Raw genomic sequence first — 20,897 nt, forward strand, 5'->3', positions numbered from 1 at the left:
AGTATTAAAGCGTATTTTGTTGCAAAGTTTCAGACAATTCGGCCGAATAAAACCTCTCATGTCAAAGTGAATCATAGAAGTGTTCAAGTGGCTCTGTATCCTACGTACATTCTGCTTGACTTAGTCAATTTAGTACAATTTGAATCAAGGATCATTAGAGTAAACAAAATAATGATACGAGAAGGTTTTCATTAAAGTGATGCTGAATCAGCTAAACTAAAACTGAAACTACCAAAGCAAGTATTGCATTCTACGAAGCCATCATTTAAGCGATGTGTGGGCGACACACAAACATATTATACTAGTTCAGCATCACTTTAATTAAAACATTCTCATTACAAACACAGCCAAATGCTTCGGTTAATGAAACGAGACTCCAAAGGCTAAACACTGTGTGGTAACTTGAATCATCCCACCCTCAGTCCTCTGCATTACGATTTACATCCAATTTGAGAAGCATCAAATCTCTGCACATTCCAATTTTCGCATCCATATGTATGCGTATGTGCACATTTATGACCAAGCCGTCGAGAAAAAAGGACACCAGCCATCAGCCAGCAGCCGTCATCCTTGTTTGCGAACTGGTGCCAGCCGGAAAATGCTTGCTCCTTGCTGCTCCTAACACCCACCGCACAAGCCTCTCATGCCTGCAGGAAAACGTGAAATGTGAGATGAGAGGAGCCACATGCACAAACACAAATGGAAAGTGCTTTTGCGCCACACTCGCCCCTTCGCACACCAGCGCACCCAATTGTCCTTGGAAAGGCTTTTGTTCTGGCCGTGGATGCTGCATCCTTTCCGTTTCCGTTCTCTTCTCCTTCTATGGCTGAAGGGCCAAAAGTGTTTTCGTTTTCCATTCGTTTACTAGGCAGCCATTCGCAATTATAATGGTCGTTGTTTTGTGTGCGAGAAAGGATAAAGTGGATACCTAGTGGAAAGTAGGATCTCGGGCGTATTGAAAGCAAACCAAGGATGTTTGTAAAAACTTTTATTTAGAATTCAAAGAAAAATGTCCGTACAAATACCTTTTTAGCAGATAGTTGATGGTTTATAATCAGCTGCTTTCTGGAGTTACTGTTTCCAAGCTGTTTTTTCTTCTCATGAATAAATTTATCTCTAGTAAATTCTTCACGAAACTAACACTCGATGGAATTTTTTTCTCACTACAGATTATTTCGATCTGCACTAACTTGGGAATTGCTCTCAGCAAAAGTGCACGTTTTTCGCACTTTACTGCAATCCGTTTTATTTTAAAACTAATCACCTAATCAAAAACATCAGCTCACGAATGCACAACATCCCTTCGCAGACTGAGTGATTTTCTGCGCAAATTTTCAACGCTCTCGCAGTAATAAATTCGCACTTCGATGTTTTCGCACACGTTTCAATGGCAGTAGATTTTCCCTTCCTCTTCTGACTGTAAAGCAGAAATTTTCCTTTTTCCCGATGGATGGCCAGTGTTGGACAGAAGCTGATTCAATCTCCCTCGACCCTTTCGCGAATTGCACACTTGCGAGGCCCACTTTTCCTCCGGTTTAGATGTCGTAGAACAATTAATAGCATACAAACATTTGGGGGTTGGACACCGACCGAAAGCAGATTACCACATAGGGAGCGGAACTCGCAAATCTCAACCGTACCGTGCAGCGTTGCGTCCGGGACTGAATTGGGCTACCGTGGAGAATCGAGAGTAAGGCCACCCGAGCAAGGCTGCAGAGACTGCAAACCAAGCATCAGGCCGCTGCCGCCGCCGCCAACCGTGGACACTACCAGACATATCGGATGGGTGCGCGCGGAGTATGTTGCTGCGATAGGGTGGCGCAACTTTGTAAAATTTTTGAAATTTCTTTAGTAGAAAAACTAAGTTTAACTGAGATTAACATTTTGTTAACGTTTTGTGACAACATGTCCACTTGAAGGTTTCAAATAAAAAGCTTTTTGTTTATATGGGAATATTACAAGTTGAGTTTTGGAATCATTAGGAGAAATCTTCCATTTTTGCAAGAACGAAGAAAAAATATCCAAGCTTTGTTGCAACTGCTACACATGTCACGCAGGCTTCGTCCTTTGCCGGAGAGGCCTGTGTCATCCGCAAACAAAGATTTTTGACATCCCTGAGGTAACTCAGGTAAGTCACATGTAAAAATATTGTATAACATTGATTGAAAATACTGATTCGAGGAACACCAGCTCTTACAGATAGCCTTTTAGACCTGGAGTTCTGATAATTTACCTGACAGATATCTTTGAGTCATTCTAACAATGTATTGATTGCACGAATTTTTAGATTCTAATGAAGTTTTTCATTTCCTAGATACAATTTACACACTCACTAACATCAGCAGGCGTATGCTTTAAAAGCTACGACGTTTCAAAATTATTTAAAGCAGTTTGATTAATGGACCTATGTACGGGTTCACTTTTTGACGTTTGAGCGGTGCCATGTTATTTATGTGACCATGGAAACCAGTGAATTCGGCACCGCTCAAACGTCAAATTAGTGAACTCGTGCATCGGTCCATTGCAACGAAACTTGTTTATTTTCAAGTTGTGTTATGGATAAAAACAAACAATTGAACATAATTGTATAATTCGTGAAATGGCAGATATTCTACAAAACGTTTCTAGTCGCCGAGCGTCGGTAAATACCGTGTACAATAGCCATACAGGTGTTTTCTTTCAGGGGCTTTCTAAGGCTAAATTATCTAAAATTTACCGGAAGCATAAAACAACCATTGCCAACTGGATTTCAAGCTATCAACAAAATGTTTTTTTTTTCACGGAAGAAGTATGCTCGGGATGCGAAAAAAATTGGCACGGAGAAACGATCCTGGCTAGTTGAATTGTATTTTAACCAACACTATATCTTCATGAAGCCAAGCATATGTTCGAAAAAACTTTCAAAATTACCATATAATTGCTTCCTCAATTTGCCAAATACAGAACAGAATGGAAGAAGTCTTTTGCACAGATGGAACATTCAACAGAACCAATTTTTTTGAATGCTGCGCAATGTTTGCAAACACTGGAGAAGTTGAAAAGTACCCTGGTCAACATTCTATCTGGATTCTTGATGGTGCTCGCATACATTGCGACGCCATGATAATTTACTATCTTCGTTCCCTTGGAATTATACCTATTTTTCTTCCGGCCTATTGTCCATTCTATAACCCGATAGAAATTATTTTTGGACTTATTAAACAGCATATGAAACGGATTAAATTATGGAGCAATACTCAAAATACCCGATGGAAAACTTGTTTAAGAAATGCGGCTACATCAGAGTAGGTCGATTTGACCCTACAGTTGAATTGGAAGATCATCTAATTAATCTTGGATATGAAGAAAATGCTAGAAGAAAGAACTGATTTTCTAAATTTTTATTAATATTGTTTTAGGATAGTAATAAAAAATCAGAATTTGCTTTGATTTTTTGGTTTGACAAACCAATCCGCCTTTTATTTTCAATTCAACAACAGAGCCATTAATAAAACAACTTTAATATCATTTTTAAAGGTGATCAAGGTCTTCTTGTTCTGAAAATCGACTCGCCAATGATTCAGAAAAGGCCTTTATTCTACTCGAACGGTTTCTTCAGCTGCGGAAATAAACGATTGGCCCAACAAATCTCGTGTCTCCAACGCTTCGATTCGACGCTTCATCATTTGCATTTTTACAATCAAGGTTTGTACTGTTGTTTCCAAGTCAGTGAAAGCTTCACGGATGGAAACAACTTCATCATGCCGGCATTTACATTGTGGGCCATAGCAAAGCTACGACGGTTAGTTTTCAACTGTGGCTGCTCATGGACAGCAAACAATTTGGCGAGATGTTTCGTTCGTCATTTGCTACTGAAGATGAGGCTCTGCGGTAAAAATGGCATTTGCCCAGTTTGTCCTGTGCTTTCCAGTTTTCACCATGTTTTTCACGCAGCTTTTTAACGAACACCTCCACTGCTTTGTTGGAAGCTGCACCGACCTTATCCCTTGCCGCAGGTTCCAAAAGCTTGTCTTTAACCGTTTTGAAAACGCTTCTGTTGTTGACAGACAACGAATAAACGTACAAAAGCAAATAAATTTCTTTCATCCTCCAGTTCTGCAGTAAGTTTACTGTTACTTCACAGACAAACAGACGTAACACTTGAATTATTTTCATCGTACAGCAAAATAACGCTCAATGCTAATACTTGGTAGTTGGCCGACGGGTCACTCGTGGCGCTCGCATTACTTTTGTTCGAGTTTGACGTTTGTGCACTACCGCAGCCTAGTTCACGGTTGGCCAAACACAGTGGTTTTAGCATTGGGCGTTAATGTTAGCGAGACTATGTTTTGAATTGATAATTGTTCTAGCAGTTACGTCTGTTTGTCTGTGGTTACTTTATCAACCGGATAGTACCGGTGATCGGATTTATCCCGAAACAATGCAAACCAAACATTCTTCGCATTCCAAAAAGGATCAGCAACGCCATTATCGTCACGTCGGAATAGGACCTCTTGCTTCAGAAATTTTCTCGAAAGCAATCAGCACTGGTGTAAAAATTCATCCAAGCTACACCCCACTTACCGGCTTCTTTTCCCTACGAATGACCCTTAAATACGCGAACAGAAACTAACAGCCAGCAGCCGTAAAGTCCATCCGGAAGTTTTTCCCTGGAGAACTCACTGGTTGCTGGATCCAAAACGTTGAGATCAGCAAAATCGTCTTCTGAATCGGATCTGGTTCCCGCTTCAAGATGCAGGTCATTCTCGAAGAGCGGATCGGCATTTCCACTGGCGGAGGAACTTCCGGTAACCTGGTCTGCCTCGTTGTTCATCTCCATCGGTTCCCTCACGTACTCAACGTTGAGAAACGAACTGAACCCGTCATCTGTAGGTGTGAATTCTGCACCAGGAATTGGAGCGTTCTTGCGGCGGCGTTTCTGGCAATGTTCGGAATGCATTGTGAAATTCGATGATGTTGGCTAGGACGTAAAGAGTAAAGAGAGTCAAACATCGCTATTGCTGACTAAAACACATTGAATTTCGAACAGAGATGAGTGTTGAAGACGAATCACCTAATGTTTGATGGAAATCCCGATTTATGCACAATTTTTGCCTGAAAAAATGTTTTAAGGTGTTTTGGTTCGCACAAATGATAAACAAAACAAAGACGAAAAATGACAGCTGTCAAACTGTAATGGGAGTGTGTGTGAGAGAGAGAGGTGTGCAAATGTGCACTGTGCAAATAAGGTGCAAAATGCTCAATATGTTGGATATTTTTCAATTTCACAATCAAGCCTTCATGCCAAACCCTGTCGAATGCTTTTTCTGTGCCTCGATGATCAAGACCAGTAGAATAGCCTTCAGATTTGTTGAAACGAATCAAATTTGTTACACGTAAAAGTTGATGAGTGGTCGAATGTCCATGGCGGAATCCAAACTGTTTATTGGCAAAAATTGAATATTCGTTGATGTGGGCCTTCATTCTGTTCAAAATGACCTTTTCAAAAAGTTTACTGATGGAGGAAATTGGACTGATTGGACGATAGCTAGAAGCTTCTGCAGGATATTTGTCTGGTTTTAAAATTGGAACAATTTTAGCATTTTTCCATTTGTCAGGAAAATATGCTAATTGAAAACATTTGTTAAATATATCAACTAAGAATGATAAGCTACTTTCTGGAAGTTTCTTGATGAGGATGTAGAAAATTCCATCATCGCCAGGAACTTTTAATTTTTTTTTATTATTTTAATAATAGTTCTCACTTCTTCCAAATCAGTCTCCCAGGAATTTTACGAAAACGTTCTCTTGATTGAGAATATTTTCGAAGTCTCGAGTAACTTGATTTTTAATTGGACTGGTAAGTCCTAAATTAAAATTGTACGCGTTTTCAAACTGCAAAGCAAGTTTTTGAGCTTTTTCGCCATTAGTTAGTAATAATTTGTTTTCCTTTTTCAATGCCGGTATTGGCTTCTGAGGTTTTTACAAAATTTTAGATAATTTTCAAAAGGGCTTAGAGCCAGGGTTCAATTATGAAACTTTATTTTCATAATGTTATTTTTTTCTTATTCTCCTCACGTTTTTAAGACTGATCAAGAGTTTAAGATCGTCGTCTATAATCACGGATTCAATTTTTGGTATTGCAATGCCCCTGGCTTCAACAATGGAATTTGTTAAAGTTTCAAGACCATTGTCAATATAAAGTTTTGTTTGTGAAGAAATGTTAACATCAAGATGTGTGCTTACACGGCTAAGGATCGGTCATACGCGGCTTACCCAGGCCTGGATTGGGGGGGGGGGGGGGTTCCAAGGGGGCAAATTTAAGGTTTGGTCAATTTTTATCTTTCAATGTATTAAAAAAACATAAATGTTAAGCCAAAATCTCCAAAATTTTTCTTGAGTCATTTTTTTAGCTATGTTGTAGTTGATGAAGTTTTCTTTAGATTCAGGCTTAAAGTTAACTTTAAATAAAATCCACAGAATATAAAGACTATAGTTTTTTTTGTCCAAGGCATGCGGCGACTAAAGAATCTGGAATCTCGTACTTAATAAAGTCAAACGGTTATAAAATAGTTATGCTAATTATTCCGAGGACGGAATAACTTGAAAGAACCCTCTATTAATTTCAAAATGATCCATAAAAGATAATTAGTTCGTTTAATCTCAGGATGTTGTGATGATGATGAATGCCAGAAACTTTGCTGGATATCAGCTATCCTGAGAAGAGAAGGGCGTTTTTTATGAGTAGCATTCAGCTACTTTGGAGTAAAATTGCTTTGAAGTTTTCAACAATTTTCATTGCATACAAATTATACAGGAGCCAAAACACGAGCCTATCTTTTACGAATTATGATATTTTTCCCGTTAGACATAAAAATCACCTTAAACTATTGGAAAGCTAGAAACAGTCAGATTTCTCAATGTAGATAGCTCAAAAGTGTCATTTACACCCCCTTGTGTATACAAATTAAATTCAGTACGTTAGCTTGTGGAATTCTTAAACGTACTGAATTTTGTATTAAGAAAGGGGGCCCTTCTGAAATCTAACCTGGGCCCCCGAACCTCAAATCCGGCACTGGGCTAACCCAAACATTTTGGCTATAAAGGGAACCCCCACCAACCTGCGAAAGTTGTGGAACAACAGTAGACGTGCGACATTTAATTCTGCAATGCACAAAATATGAAAAGGAGAGGGAGCAGAACAATGTGAGCATGACAAGCTTGAGAGACGCCCTAGCGAATGAAGAAGAAGCAACGAAAAATTTATTAAAGTTTTTACATGAAACAGAGCTTTACAAAAAATTGTAATGAAACAAGATTTGTTTTATGAATTGTAAATTTAAAACTGCTTTAGTTCGACACGAATGCACCCTTTTGTAAAGTGTCGTTAATACATAAAAAAGAAGAGTTTAAGATCATCGTTTATAATCATGGATTCAAATTTTCACATTTTGGAATATCAATGCCCCTGGCTTCAACAATGGATTTTTTTTAAATTTCAAGAGCATATCAAGTTTTGTTTGTAAAGAAATTGTTGGGCGGTAGGGTTTGTTTGATTTCGTAAATTTATTGCTCAGAAGAATTACAAAATTCTTGCGAGATAAAATAGTATAAGAATCCATTCGTATTTTTGATAATGTAGGTCATACTGTAGTGTACGCTACCACTCAACGGAGATTTCCAATATTTCGCTAAATATTTACAATTTCTGCTGACGAATCTGCATAAGGATAAATCAATAGAAATATTAGTAGTAGAACGCTAGTGGCGTTGTTGACACAAAACTGATTTTAATTATTATTACCTTAAATTATGGATTTTCATTGTTTGTTCAATACCGTGTCGTTGTTCTGGTTTCTAAAATTGATCTGACACTTTGAGGCCCGGTACTCACGCTGTCAGTTCGTGGCAAACTAGATGTTGGTAACACGAACAGCAGCGACATTAGCATTCTTAGGTTAATGCTTCTACTGATAAATCATAGTAGGATTGCTAACAACCTGAGAATGACATAAGGTCTCTTACCCTAGGTAGCCTTGTTCGTAACTTAACAGATCTTAACAGATATACTTTCCAATTCATGGATTTAGGCTACAAAATTATGAATGGACTATTCGTCAATGAAAAGCAATTCAATCAGGATCTCACCATTCAGTCGGCACTACTTGATAGGATTTGGACTTCAGCCAATTGTTAACCCGTTTAAGAACAATGCGCTATCTAGGCTGTAACAAGAGGCATATGTTTTACAAGTAACATTTCATTTTTATATGCCATTTTGCAATACCTGATGTAATATTAGCAATACCATAACTTTAAATACGTATTCTGCCTCCAATAATTCGAATTCAAAAGGTTATTTTACTTAAATCGTAGTAGTTTTTTTTCTGTTTCCATCAAGGGCACCTCAATTCATGACCGACACGAAGAAGATTTCCTCTCTCCATTGTCGTTTCGATGCATTGTAGTAGTGGTGTGTGTTTATAGGCCTATTCACATGACGTCTCAAATCAGCTGATCGGGAAGCACTTTGACAGTTCTTCTATGAAAATGACAGGCCCGTGTTAGCACCGGTCCTCCACCGATGTAAGCAAATGCATAGACGGATGTGTCACATGAAAAGGCCTATTGGCTTGTGGCCGGTCCCCTCAATGCGCACTGGGTGTGGTAATTCATCACCGGTAACAGTGGGGCATACGGAGTTCGACGGGCATTGGGGTAGTGTATCCAAAAGAAATGTTAACATCAAGATTACTATCGTTATATGTTTCATATATATTCCAGTCAATTTTTGCAAGTCAGTTTGGAGCAAACTAAATGGCTGTCCAGAGCATTGAAAAGGCAAATAGGCAGCTATGAAAGTATATTTATAAAGCTGTGTTTCAATAGAAACACCTAAAGTTTCAAAAACTTTAGTTTCAAATGACGAATACAGTTGATGTGTTATACGCCTGATGAATGATGATTGCAACTCCCCCACATGCCCCATCAAGACGATCATTACGATAAACAAAAAAGTTAGGATCTATTTTAAGTTTGGATCCAGGTTTCAAATACGTTTCAGTAATTACTGCTATATGCACGTTATTAGCTGTAAGAAAATTAAACAGCTCTTCCTCTTTACCATTCAGAGAACAAGCATTCCAATTTAAAATATTTAAATTATTATTTGGATCCATTAGAAAAACGTAATCCAATAACAATTTGATTAGTAAATTTCACACCTACTTGGACTGCTTCAGTCATAGTGGTGGCTTTGAACATTGCATCAATGATTAGATTGAATAGTTCAGTTAGAAAATTAAAATCAGAGACAGATATATCACTTGAAGTGGGTACATTATCTGATGATTTTTCGTTAGACGTTTTGGTAGACGAAGAGGTGGAGTAGAAGTTTCCTGTGGCGGTAGGGTTTTTTTCCATTTGATTTTAAACAAGTAGAATGGGTACTCATAGTCAAAAAAATGTTAAAAATCATGACCGGCTTTGCGACTCTGACGAAACCAGTCTTCTCACTGTCACTAGACGAAGCTATATTTCATATGCTCACTCCGTCAGGTCGCAATGACGGGGCTCTCATGAGAGCAATTGTAAAGTTATCTTATTTAGGAAAATTTCGGGAAGCAAATGTGTTTGATAAGTAAAGTGGATATCCTTTCATGATTCTAGCAATATATATATAACAATCATATCTGATAATGAAATAAAAATGGTCTAGTTTACAATTCCGTCACAAGACGTAGCGACGGAAAAATGGAGGAGAATTTGAAAAAAGCTTCTGTCATTGTCTCGCCGTCCGATGACAGTGAGAGAAGAATCTGTGTTAAAGTCGCGCGACACCCTATATTTACATTGACGCTTTCCAGCACTGCTTATAGTACGTATAGGAGGAGTTCAAAATTACCTGCTCCGATATCGGCAAAGGATTTTCCGTGGGTAGATACATTCGAAATTAGAAGATTCGAACGGCTACCCGACGGATTAAAATTAGTTTGTGAATGAGCATGATTATGATCTTCCTGATGGGTATGATTCCTAATCAAGCGATCGTTAACTGAAAAATGAGTATTACTCTATACTCTACCGTAAACGACAGTTATCGTAACGGATATTATCTTTCATCTGCCTGGCACGAGCCTCAATGACTCTTTTGCGTGAAGGACAATCCCAAAAATTTGACTTATGATTAGCCCCGCAATTAGAGCATATGAACTTGGTGGTATCTTCCTTCACTGGACAGACGTCCTTGGCGTGAGAAGAACCTCCGCAAATCATGCATTTAGCATCCATGCGACAATGTTTTGTACCATGACCCCAGTTTTGGCACCGACGGCACTGTGTGGGGTTCTGGTAATTTCCTCCAGGTTTCTGGAAATGTTCCCATGTCACACGGACATCGAACATGAGTTTTGCTTTTTCTAAAGCTTCAATATTATTTAGTTCTTTTTTGTTAGAGTGAACTAAATGATATTCTTGAGAAAGCCCTTTTCGAACAATTCCAGATTGGGTTCTTTTTCATAATGATTACTTGGACTGGGGAAAATCCAAGTAAATCATTTATTCCATTTTTGATCTCTTCAGGTTACTTATAGTCACTTGAGAGACCTTTCAAGACGACTTTGAACAAACGTTCAGTTTTGTCGTCATAAGTAAAAAAAATGTGCTTCTTCTCTTAAAGATGTTTGAGAAGAAGTTCGCGATCTTTAAGAGTTTCCGGCAAAACGCGACAGTCTGCTTTCTTTGCGATTTGGAAGAAAACCTTGATTCCCCTAATGGAGTTCAACATCTTCTGCTTAAATCCCCCAAATTCGGAACAACTGACCACGATAGGTGGTACTCTTTGCTTCCTCACTTGAGTCAAAGAGCCTGGGCTAGAGGCTGCTTCGATTTGGTGTTCGGAAAATTTGTCTAGAGCATCGAACTGATTGCTCATTGTTCTGTATCGAACTAATTAAAAATACGTCTGGTTCGTTTGATGGGAAAATACAGAATGAATGTTTTATTGAATCAATAAGGTGAGTAACTAATCAATGGTCATTGCTATGTGGGCGCTAAGACTGCCTGGATCAAACGTGCTACAGCACACTCATTTCGATACAATTATCAACATTATTCATTTCACCCTTGGAAGAATGTTCGCATTCCGGAGAAACGTCCTTTCTTCCATTCTTCCCACGTTAAGTGACAGTTTTAAACCCCACTATTTTGGAAAAAAGTTGTGAATTCAGAAATGCACCTTTCCTTTTTGTAGTTGCAACCATGTTCAGTGAATAAACGAAAGAAGAGGAGACCTCCTAAAAGGTTTTTTTTCCAAGACGGTGTCCAAGAAGGATTAACACCGCTAGCTTTCGCTAACGGGTCCAACGAAAAATCGAAGGCACGGATCCAAACAAGGATTGAAAAGGAATCAATGTGTAGAAAAAGTAGCATTGAGAAGTAGTTTTTTTTTTTTTGCTTTAGGTAGTTTAAAAACTTCCAAGAACAGAAAGAATTTGAGTACCTACGCACAGCTCGAGGATACGATGTGCAATGACGTCTTCTTATGATTATTTCATAATCAATACAGGGGTTGATTTTATGAACGAATCTCTAGTTTCCATGCCATCTATTTATGCTCCACCCTACCGGCATTAAGCCGTACGGACAAACGTGGACGGACGCCATTGCCACCCAAAAAATGTGGAGTATACAGGGAGAGAGGCGAGGAAAATGTGTATGTCTCTATACACGCTATCAAAAACGTGAGCCGTGAAAGCATTTTCTCCCAAATGCTTCTTTCCGTCCGTGTGTTGCTGCGCTGCCGGTGATCGAAGTCTAGCGAGAGCGGGAGACTATGAGAGTGCGCGGAAAACCTTCTCAGCAGAAAACAACTTAGAGCATAGAGTGCTCTGAGAGTCATGCAGCAGCCTTGTATGTTGATGCTTGGTGGGCAAATTCGAGCTCGAATAATGATAACATGTGTGCCGAGCTTTTCGATGCCGTATGTATTGGTGTCAGCCCAGTTTGTTTGATATACCCGAGTAAAAACAATGAATGGAAATTGAAAAAACTAAAATTTATATATAAGAGAATTTATGATCAACCGTGTTTCATCACAAAATTACAAATTCTCGCATAACTTGTGATCTCGCCCTAAAAGCCATTGGTAACCGAGTGTGTAGCTCCTTGTTTCTAAGCAAATGAATAGCCCAGGATGAAAACTATCACCACTTGAAGATAGAGGAGGATCTTCTCTTCATAGTACCATTGTTGAATAACGTGTAAATCTAGTCGTTGGCTCGGTAACATCAAGCTACACACTCGGTTACCAATGGCTTTTAGGGCGAGATCACAGGTTATGCGAGAATTGTAATCTTTTGTTTTAAATGTGTAAGGTTTTTACATGAATTGTTAAGCATCAGTCTTATTCACAAATTAGTGTTCTATGAGCACTTCCACAGTTATTAACTGAAAGCTTTCTTTGCCAAAGATGCCATTTTCGCGTTCGTATATCGTGTGGCAGGTACGATGATACTTTATGCCCAGGGAAGTCAAGGAAATTTCCATTACGAAAAGATCCTGAACCGACCGAGAATCGAACCCAGACACCTTCAGCATGGCTTTGCTTAGTTGCCGCGGACTCTAACCACTCGGCTAAGAAAGCCCCCTCAAATTGAAATACCGTAAAACGGGGTATCTTTGATAATGCGGGTAACTTTGATAGTGCGTAACCCACCACATACTAAACGAAATATCATAATTTCTGTTAATCAGTTAAGCAAAACGAATGCAAAAACAAAGAATATTGGCTTTTTATACGAATATTTAAAATTGACACAATTTTCGCATTTTCGAAACGCTTACAAACAATCTGTACTACGATCACTATTTGATGTAGTTTTGAATAGTTGGCCACTTATTTTTGATAGCCCAGTTATCATAGAGGTTGACTACGGTCTCAAATCTTTTAGCGAAAAGCATTTTCACAAACTGGGACCATTTTTGTAATCTAAGTCACAAATTTCCATATAACGTTAAACGCCTAGAGGTATGCAATGCCCTACAAAAGCACATTATTCATTCAATTTTGTTCGATTCATACTCCATTATCAAAGTTACCCCAGAACAGAAAACCTACTTTCGATCATATGAAAAATTATACATCCATTCAGAATAAATCTTTTGGCAACCTATCGACTGTAAACGATAGCTAGGATGCCAGTACTTGTTTTAAAAATATAAATTATCATTATTTGAAACAGCATGCATAAATATTCAAATTTTCTTCGAAAAAACTATCAAAGTTACCCCGTTTTACGGTACCGTAAAACGGGGTAACTTTGATAGTTTTTTCGAAGAAAACTATAACTAGGCTGTCAAGGATGAGTGGCGAACTCATTATGACTTTATCAAATAGTGATCGTAGAACAGATTGTTTGTAAGCGTTGAAGAAAAGCTAATATCATGTAAATTTTAAATATTTGCATATAAATCCTCAAATGCACTTGATTCCAACGAAAATAACTTTGACATGAAGTGTCATACTAATACTCTTTCCTTTTGCATTCGTTTTGCTTAACTGATTAACAGAAACTTCGTTATTTAGTTTAATATGTTGTGGGTCTCGCACTATCAAAGTTACCCGCATTATCAAAGTTACCCCGTTTTACGGTACCAAAAAACATTTCCTCTCAAGGATGCTAAAGGTTTCGTTGGCACCACAGTTCCATGTTTTCTAGTTTATAGATGTCTAATGATGATTTTTGTCTGTTCGTTTTTATTAGGGTCCGTTTTGCATAGAAAGATTCACATTTTTTGAAGGTGTAAGTAATACAGTTGGAAATATCGGTGCTAAACAATCCACTGGTGCTAGCCTATATGTTACCTTTGTGTGTTAAAAATGTGGAAGCTTAAATATGAACTACTGAACTCATGTTTTGATATAATACAGCAAGTATGTTTTTGACGTTAACTACGTCTTACGGCAATATATTGGGTGTCAATTGAATATCTAAAATGTTGCGACCGTCACGAAATTATGTAAGATTTTGAATACTAATAATTCAGCTATTTACCGGTAGATTTTTAATATTTTCCCACCAATCGGTCGGGACTTTATACAACATTTTACTCAAATTTAGAAAATTTTTGATTTTTGACGATAGACTGTCGAAAATTGTGAAAATGTCGACCCCTTTCTTACGCAACCAAACACGTGGGTTGGGAAGCACACTATAAAAGCAGACCAATTTCTGCTTTTTTGCTCATTCTTCTTTTGACGTTAACTACGTCTTACAGCAATACACTGAGTGTCAATTGAAAATCTATAATGTTGCGACCGTTACGATATTATTTTAGAGTTTGAACTAAAGGAAGGCTGCAACTATGACAATCGACTAAAATTAAAATGCAGAAAATCACTTGGCGTAGCTAACGTCATGCGGTCGTGTCTTGTACACAACCCCCTCTGATTTTATTGTCACCCCACAGTTATGGGTAGCACACAAATATGGATCAAAGGTGGATTAAAACGGGAATATCTTATCAAATAGAGGTGTAATTTCGCAATACACATTTTACCTACGTGAACCATAAATCTGTACAGCATCACAATCATTCATAATATGCTTGAGTATATTTCTTTCGTCCGTAGAAAATAAAATATCAACCGTATTTCCAGAAGCATTGATTCATAACTGTGGGGCATTGAAACCCTTACCACAGTTATGAATCAAAGATAAGACGATTCCGAAAGAAACGCCAAAACGTATGCTTTCACTAACACACCATTCGTTTAGCTCGCAGATAAATTGCTTTTATAGTGTTCTGATCCATAATATGAGTCGATTTGATCCATAATTGGGATCCTTCTCTCCCACTGATCCACATCTGTGGGGTGGACATAGTTTGGAATTTCTATTGAAATCGACACTTTTTGGTAATTAACCACGTATTTTGATGTGTATTATCAAAAACTACTATATTCTGCAGTGTCAGAAAGGTAATTTTGATTTGTACAACGTCACCATGATTTTTAATCATACTTTGTTCTGAAAATTGACCCTTAGTTGATCCATAACTGTGGGGTGACTGTATATCAAAAATTTCCACATAACGTTAAACGCCTAGAGGTATGCAATGCCCTATAAATGTTACGTAATTCATTAAATTTTGTTCGAACTCATCAGATCGTGATCATGCACGCAATAAGAACTAAACATACCGTAAAACGGGGTACCGTAATCCGGGGTAACATTGATCATTTTTTTGAATGTTTCTTAAACATTTGATTTGAAAATGCATGTGTTGTTAATTTTATATTTTTAAATCAAGTACTGACATCAATTGCTCGTGTCTATTAACTGTATTTTGTTTTTTGAAAGTTTAAAGCATGTTCAATAAAATGTTTTAAGTGATTTTTTTATTTAGCTGATATGGGGTAACATTGATCACCCATGAAAACATCGTTCGGTAATATTGAAAAGATCATTACTTACTAAAATCATGGTTCCTGAAGCCGGATATGAAGGCCAAACTCTTACAAGTCATTTACTTTTTAAGTTATTTTAAAATTAAAAACACCTTGGATTGTGGAATACGCCTAAAAGTAGGCAATTTCCTAAGGAAATTTTGCACGCTCTATAGTAATTGGTAAATTATGCTATTTTGAACATATTTATGAAAGTTTTGACAACGGAATCGTTTTCGGCGATGTCATTTTTAGTAGCGACCGCTTTTCTCTTGCTCATATCGTTTTCAGAACTCATGTGAGACATGATTGTTTGATGGCGTTATGTATAATCATAAAAATTAATTTTCGCAAAAATATTATTGTTTATTAGCTCATTAATAGAAGAAAGAGAATGACCATACATGCATTGAAAATATTTCATCAATAAATGATGATTCGAGCTTTTTACGAAGATGGTCATTGCGATCAATTTTACCCCGCTGATCAATGTTACCCCGGATTACGGTAACTTTGATAGTTTTTTCGAAGAAAACTTGAATATTTATGCATTCTGTTTCAAAGAATTATGTTATATATTTTTAAAACAAGAACTGGCATCCTAGCTATCGATTGCAGTTAATAAATTACCAAAAGATTTGTTTTGAATGGAGGTATAATTTTTCATATAACTGAAAGTCTATCTGGTTCATATAATCGAAAGTTTGGTTTTCTGTTATGGAGTAACTTTGATAATGGAGTATAAATCGAACAAAATTTGAATGAACGACGCAACATTTGGTCGGCGTTAAGTCTGAGGGGACCAAGTACAAAACTTGGGAAAATTGTATTATTCTATCATTAAATGCGTAATTACCTTACCTCCATTTCACTTTGATCAGATTTGATAAATACTGTAAACTGCGAGAGATATGTAATAAATTTACTTTGGATGATCAATAAAAATCGATAAAAGTATGCAGTCAGAGTGGACCAAGTGCTTATTACCATAACAGCAAAAATGATCAGCGCGCTGAGGAATGCGAAAAAGTTAAAAACATTCCAAGAGATTTGTCTGATTTTTCAACATCGAATGATTCTTCTATTCATCCATCAATAGGAATTCATAAATTTTATTTAATTCGATGCATTTGATTTTCATTTTTGACCTTTTTCTACATATGGACGGGTGGTCAGAAATTTCAACAATTTCTGTGCAGACAGAGCGGACCAAGTGTTGAAATGCAATAAACTGATTTATTATTGTATTTTTTGAGTGAATTTCAGAGTCCGATAGAAGTTTATGGTAGTTCTATGGTGTATGTATCGAATGTCCTAAAACCTGCTTATTGGACCAGTATATTTTGGTCGTTACTCAAGATTATCACTTGGTCCACTCTGACTGAACGCAAATTTGAAAATTTCTGGCCTTCAATGCCCTGACTCTGCAAAATCTTAATTTTCGAGCTATCGTAATGCCACTGATATCGGGTTTGACGATATGGATTATTGAAGAATTTACGATACTGGTGTCGAAGGGTCTTGATGATCTCTTTATCTTAGAGATATGCACTCAGTTTGACCTTGCAAGTATTAAATGATTGTTATTTTCCTAGAAACTGTTCAGTCAGAGTGAACCAACTCACTGAACGGTGATCTTCAGTTCAGTCAGAGTGAACCAAGTACATATAGTCCATCAAAAAAATGTTCTTGGATCGGTTTGGATTATGATTTTTCGTGATTATCACTTCACATTATATTGTTTGAAAGTAACACAAAGATGTGTAGAAATATTTAACCAAAATTTCAACGAGTTGAAAAATTACAAAGCGTTAGACTTTAACCCCATTTTTCTCAAAAAATTAAAAATGTCACTTGGTCCACTCTGACTTAACGCCGACCATTTGTAGGGCATTGCATGCCACTTTATATGGAAAATTCTAAGATTACAAATATGGTCCCAGTTTGTGAAAATGCTTTTCGCTTAGAGATTTGACACCATATTCAAGTTCTATAATAACTAGGCTGTCAAAAATAAGTGACCAACTATTCGAAACTACATCAAATAGTGATCGTAGAACAGATTGTTTGCAAGCGTATCGAAAATGCTAAAATCGTATCCATTTTTAATATTTCTCGCATAACTTCTGATCTCGCCCTAAAAGCCATTGGTAACCATGTGTGTAGCTCGTTGTTTCTGGGCGTTTGAATGGATTTTCATGGTATTTAACAACGCTATGGGGAAGAAAGGGTCATTATCTACCTGCCCGTGATGTTGGTTTGGATGCTTATTTTTTCATTTGCTCAGAAACAACGAGCTACACACGTGGCTACCAATGGCTTTTAGGGCGTTATCTCAGAGTATGCTAGATTTGTATATACAGCCTCAAATGTTCTCGAGTCAAATGAAAACAGCTCTGACATGAAGTGTCATACTAATTTTCTTTAGATTTGCATTCGTTTTGCCTAACTGATTAACATAAATTAGGATATTTCGTTTAGTATGTGATGGGTAACGCACTATCAAAGTTACTTGCATTATCAAAGATACCCCGTTTTACGGTAGTTAAAAGTTAAATGTAATTAACAAATATTATCTCCAGGCAGCACGTTGCAGGCACGATTAATCGATTTTCACTTACCCTACTATTCTCATTCGACTACCGGAACAACACGTGCCATTCGCGATAATCAAATTAGACAACAGTTTGTGACATTCGAAGACAATGTAGGCATACGGTGGAATTGGAAATCGCTGCCTAGAATGAGAACGGAACCTTTCTAAGCCATGGGCGAACGAAGCTCAATAAGTTACAACGACCGACACACAGTGTTCTAGATTAAAAAAAACATGGCAGAAATTCCGCATTCACAATACTTTATTATTTATAGCCCTAAAAAGTCTTTTGGAAAATTATTTAGAGTTGCAGAGTGTACTCTGAGCATAGTCACATGGTTTAAATTCTCATAGAACAACATTCTAACAAAATTGCTTCTTTCTTCCACTTTCCACGTGCAGTAATTTAGAGTCCGACCATATTGGATTTATTTTTAAATTTCTTGAATTTAATTTCAACTGTTTGATATTGTAGATAAATGATTTTCTTTGTTTTTCACTTTAAAACTCAAATTGGAAATTGGGGTTTCGCCCGCTTTTCTGAAAAATTGAACCTCTGTGCGATATTTGCATGGGTGAGCTTGACTTTGCTTCGGAATCAAGTGACCGGGACATGCTGGCTGTGGCCACTCACTGTGTTCTCGTGTGTGATTAGGGAAACCTTATAAGGCTAGATAGAATCACGCCTTGGACGGATGGTTGTGAACTTATACCTCTGTTTGCAGGAAAAGTCTCTAGGGTCATCTTGTTAGCACACGGTTAGTCCGATCGAGGAACGTGTACTTATCTTGTCTAGCGGTTGGAAGACGCGGAAGCTTAATAGTAAATCTGTGATCAATGCTAGGTGTCTTAATATTGAATTAATGGAAATGACGCTGTTGTCTACGACCGGAGCACGACTTTTTTGCACGATTTATAGTGGATTGTGTTGTTTATATTTTTAGATATACGTTTTGAGTCAGGTGAACAATAATTGAGAACCTTTTCTATTTATCAACAAGTTTATTACATTGCTAATACCTAATCGGTCAAGCTTCCTGAGTATTGTTCGTTTGTACGGTTCGATGATTCATGATATCAAAAATATATTGGAGCTTGAAGGAATGGCAAGTAACGAAGCGCTGGGAAAAGCTTGACAGGGAAGACATCTTGGGTACCGTAAAATGGGGTGAAGTTGATCACTTTCTAGCGATTCTGTTCTGTAACTCCTAGTAGAATGCATGTTTTATTATCCATATATTTTTAAAACATGTACTGGATGGATATCTATCGAATTATAAAAACAAAATTTCGACGAAATGTTCATTTAACTACAAAAATGTTTTTTAAAAATCAAAAAGTGGAGTTTTTGATTCCGGGGTGAAGTTGATCAATTATTGCGATAATTTTCCTAAAATAAAGAGTTATGCTATTCACTAAATTTGGGATCACTGAATCTGGATCAATTCTCAGAAATCTTACAACATAATGATATATCGGTCAATTTTAAATTTGAATGTTGTAAATTACAGAACACACCACATTAAACGCCTAAAGGTATGCAATTTTCTTTGAAATTAGCAACTCGCGCACAAAAATATGCATTTTTTTACTCAGAAAATGATTGTTTATCCACAGTGCAAACTCAAATCTGGGTTCACAGAACTTATCTGGAATGTATGAAACAGTTTATTTAAATGGTGTCTTTATATAGCCTTGTTAATAGTCGATTGTTTGGAGAAGAACCCTTCAACAGTTCATCAAACATTTAATAAAAAATCTGTTTTTCCCTGGTATAATTATCTGCAATGCCAAACCGAACTTAGGAACATCAAGGGCAATCATCAGGTAATACGACGTCACAGAAATTGTGCTAATTGAAATCGAATCATGGCTCTTTTGACAGTTTATACATGTGGTTACGTGAATGATCAACTTCTCCCCACTGATCAACTACACTCCGAATTACGGTATGCAAGCTCAAATGCGTTTCCGAGTAGAGCGAGTTCAACGGAATGTGGCAAATGGAATGTAGGCAAAGACGGGTTGCAAAAGTGTTTATCAGCCGAGATTTCCAAAACCTACCAAAATCAATATCACTCTCAACCAATCAAATTATGCCTCGCTGATGAACATTATGCACTCGTTTCTCGCCTTTTGGGATATTTCCAGCAAAGGCATTTATTTATTTTATTATTCCATCCCAATCATTTATCCATTGATTTGTACAGCACGAAGAATGACCATGAGTTGCAGGATGCATCAAGTTTTATAATCTCAATGAACATAAAATTTGATATTGGTCTCGGTGGTAAGATCGTTGGGCTAATAACTTGCCCGGCATGTATGAAAAATAATAAAACAAAGGATCTTAGAACAGTTGGGGAAGCTACTAGGAGCTGGTCACTTTTCTTCATAGTTCGACATTTCAACACCCATTTCCGTTCACCTTATGAAGCCTCTTCAACAATGCAAGACGAAACGATCTTTCATTTGAGATGCCAATCACAGAAAATATCAATGAAAAAGAAGGATCAAGCATTGAATGCTTGTTTGATTTAGTCAAATTTTTAGGAGGTGATCCAGATAAAAGCATGATAGGTATTGTTGAGTGATTATGAAATACATCTAAATATTATCGAGAAAAAAAAAAGATTTTGATATAGATAATGACAATGTTTTTGATAAGCAGTTTGATTCGAATAAGCTGATAGAACCATATTCGGATAGTGCAACAGATCGTGAACAGTAGTTCGTAGCACATCGCAATAGGAAAGCCCTATGAAAGTTAGTATTCTCGCTTGGTACGTGACGAGAGAGCGTCCAAGAGCAGCAACTCTCACAGACGACAACGGTATCGAGCCATTCGGACGAGTTATGTTTTATTTAAAATTA

At 37.2% G+C, this 20,897-nt stretch overlaps 1 protein-coding gene across 13 annotated transcripts in view; it reads right to left on the bottom strand.

Moving 5' to 3' along the window:
• LOC5570893 (dual specificity tyrosine-phosphorylation-regulated kinase 2) overlaps positions 1-20,897 on the bottom strand; it is a 414,629-nt gene that overhangs the window by 372,077 nt on the left and 21,655 nt on the right. For 2 of the 13 annotated variants that reach the window (XM_021844974.1, XM_021844971.1), the window contains exon 1: positions 1,026-1,671. The exons of 7 other annotated variants lie outside the window; for them this stretch is intronic. The gene's annotated coding sequence lies outside the window, so the exon portion shown is untranslated. Of the gene's footprint in view, positions 1-1,025; positions 1,672-20,897 lie in introns of those variants that run through there. 4 more of the 13 variants (XM_021844980.1, XM_021844979.1, XM_021844977.1 and 1 more) reach the window with 3 other exon arrangements.

Source organism: Aedes aegypti, chromosome 2 (assembly GCF_002204515.2).
Source record: "Aedes aegypti strain LVP_AGWG chromosome 2, AaegL5.0 Primary Assembly, whole genome shotgun sequence".
Taxonomy (NCBI): domain Eukaryota; kingdom Metazoa; phylum Arthropoda; class Insecta; order Diptera; family Culicidae; genus Aedes; species Aedes aegypti.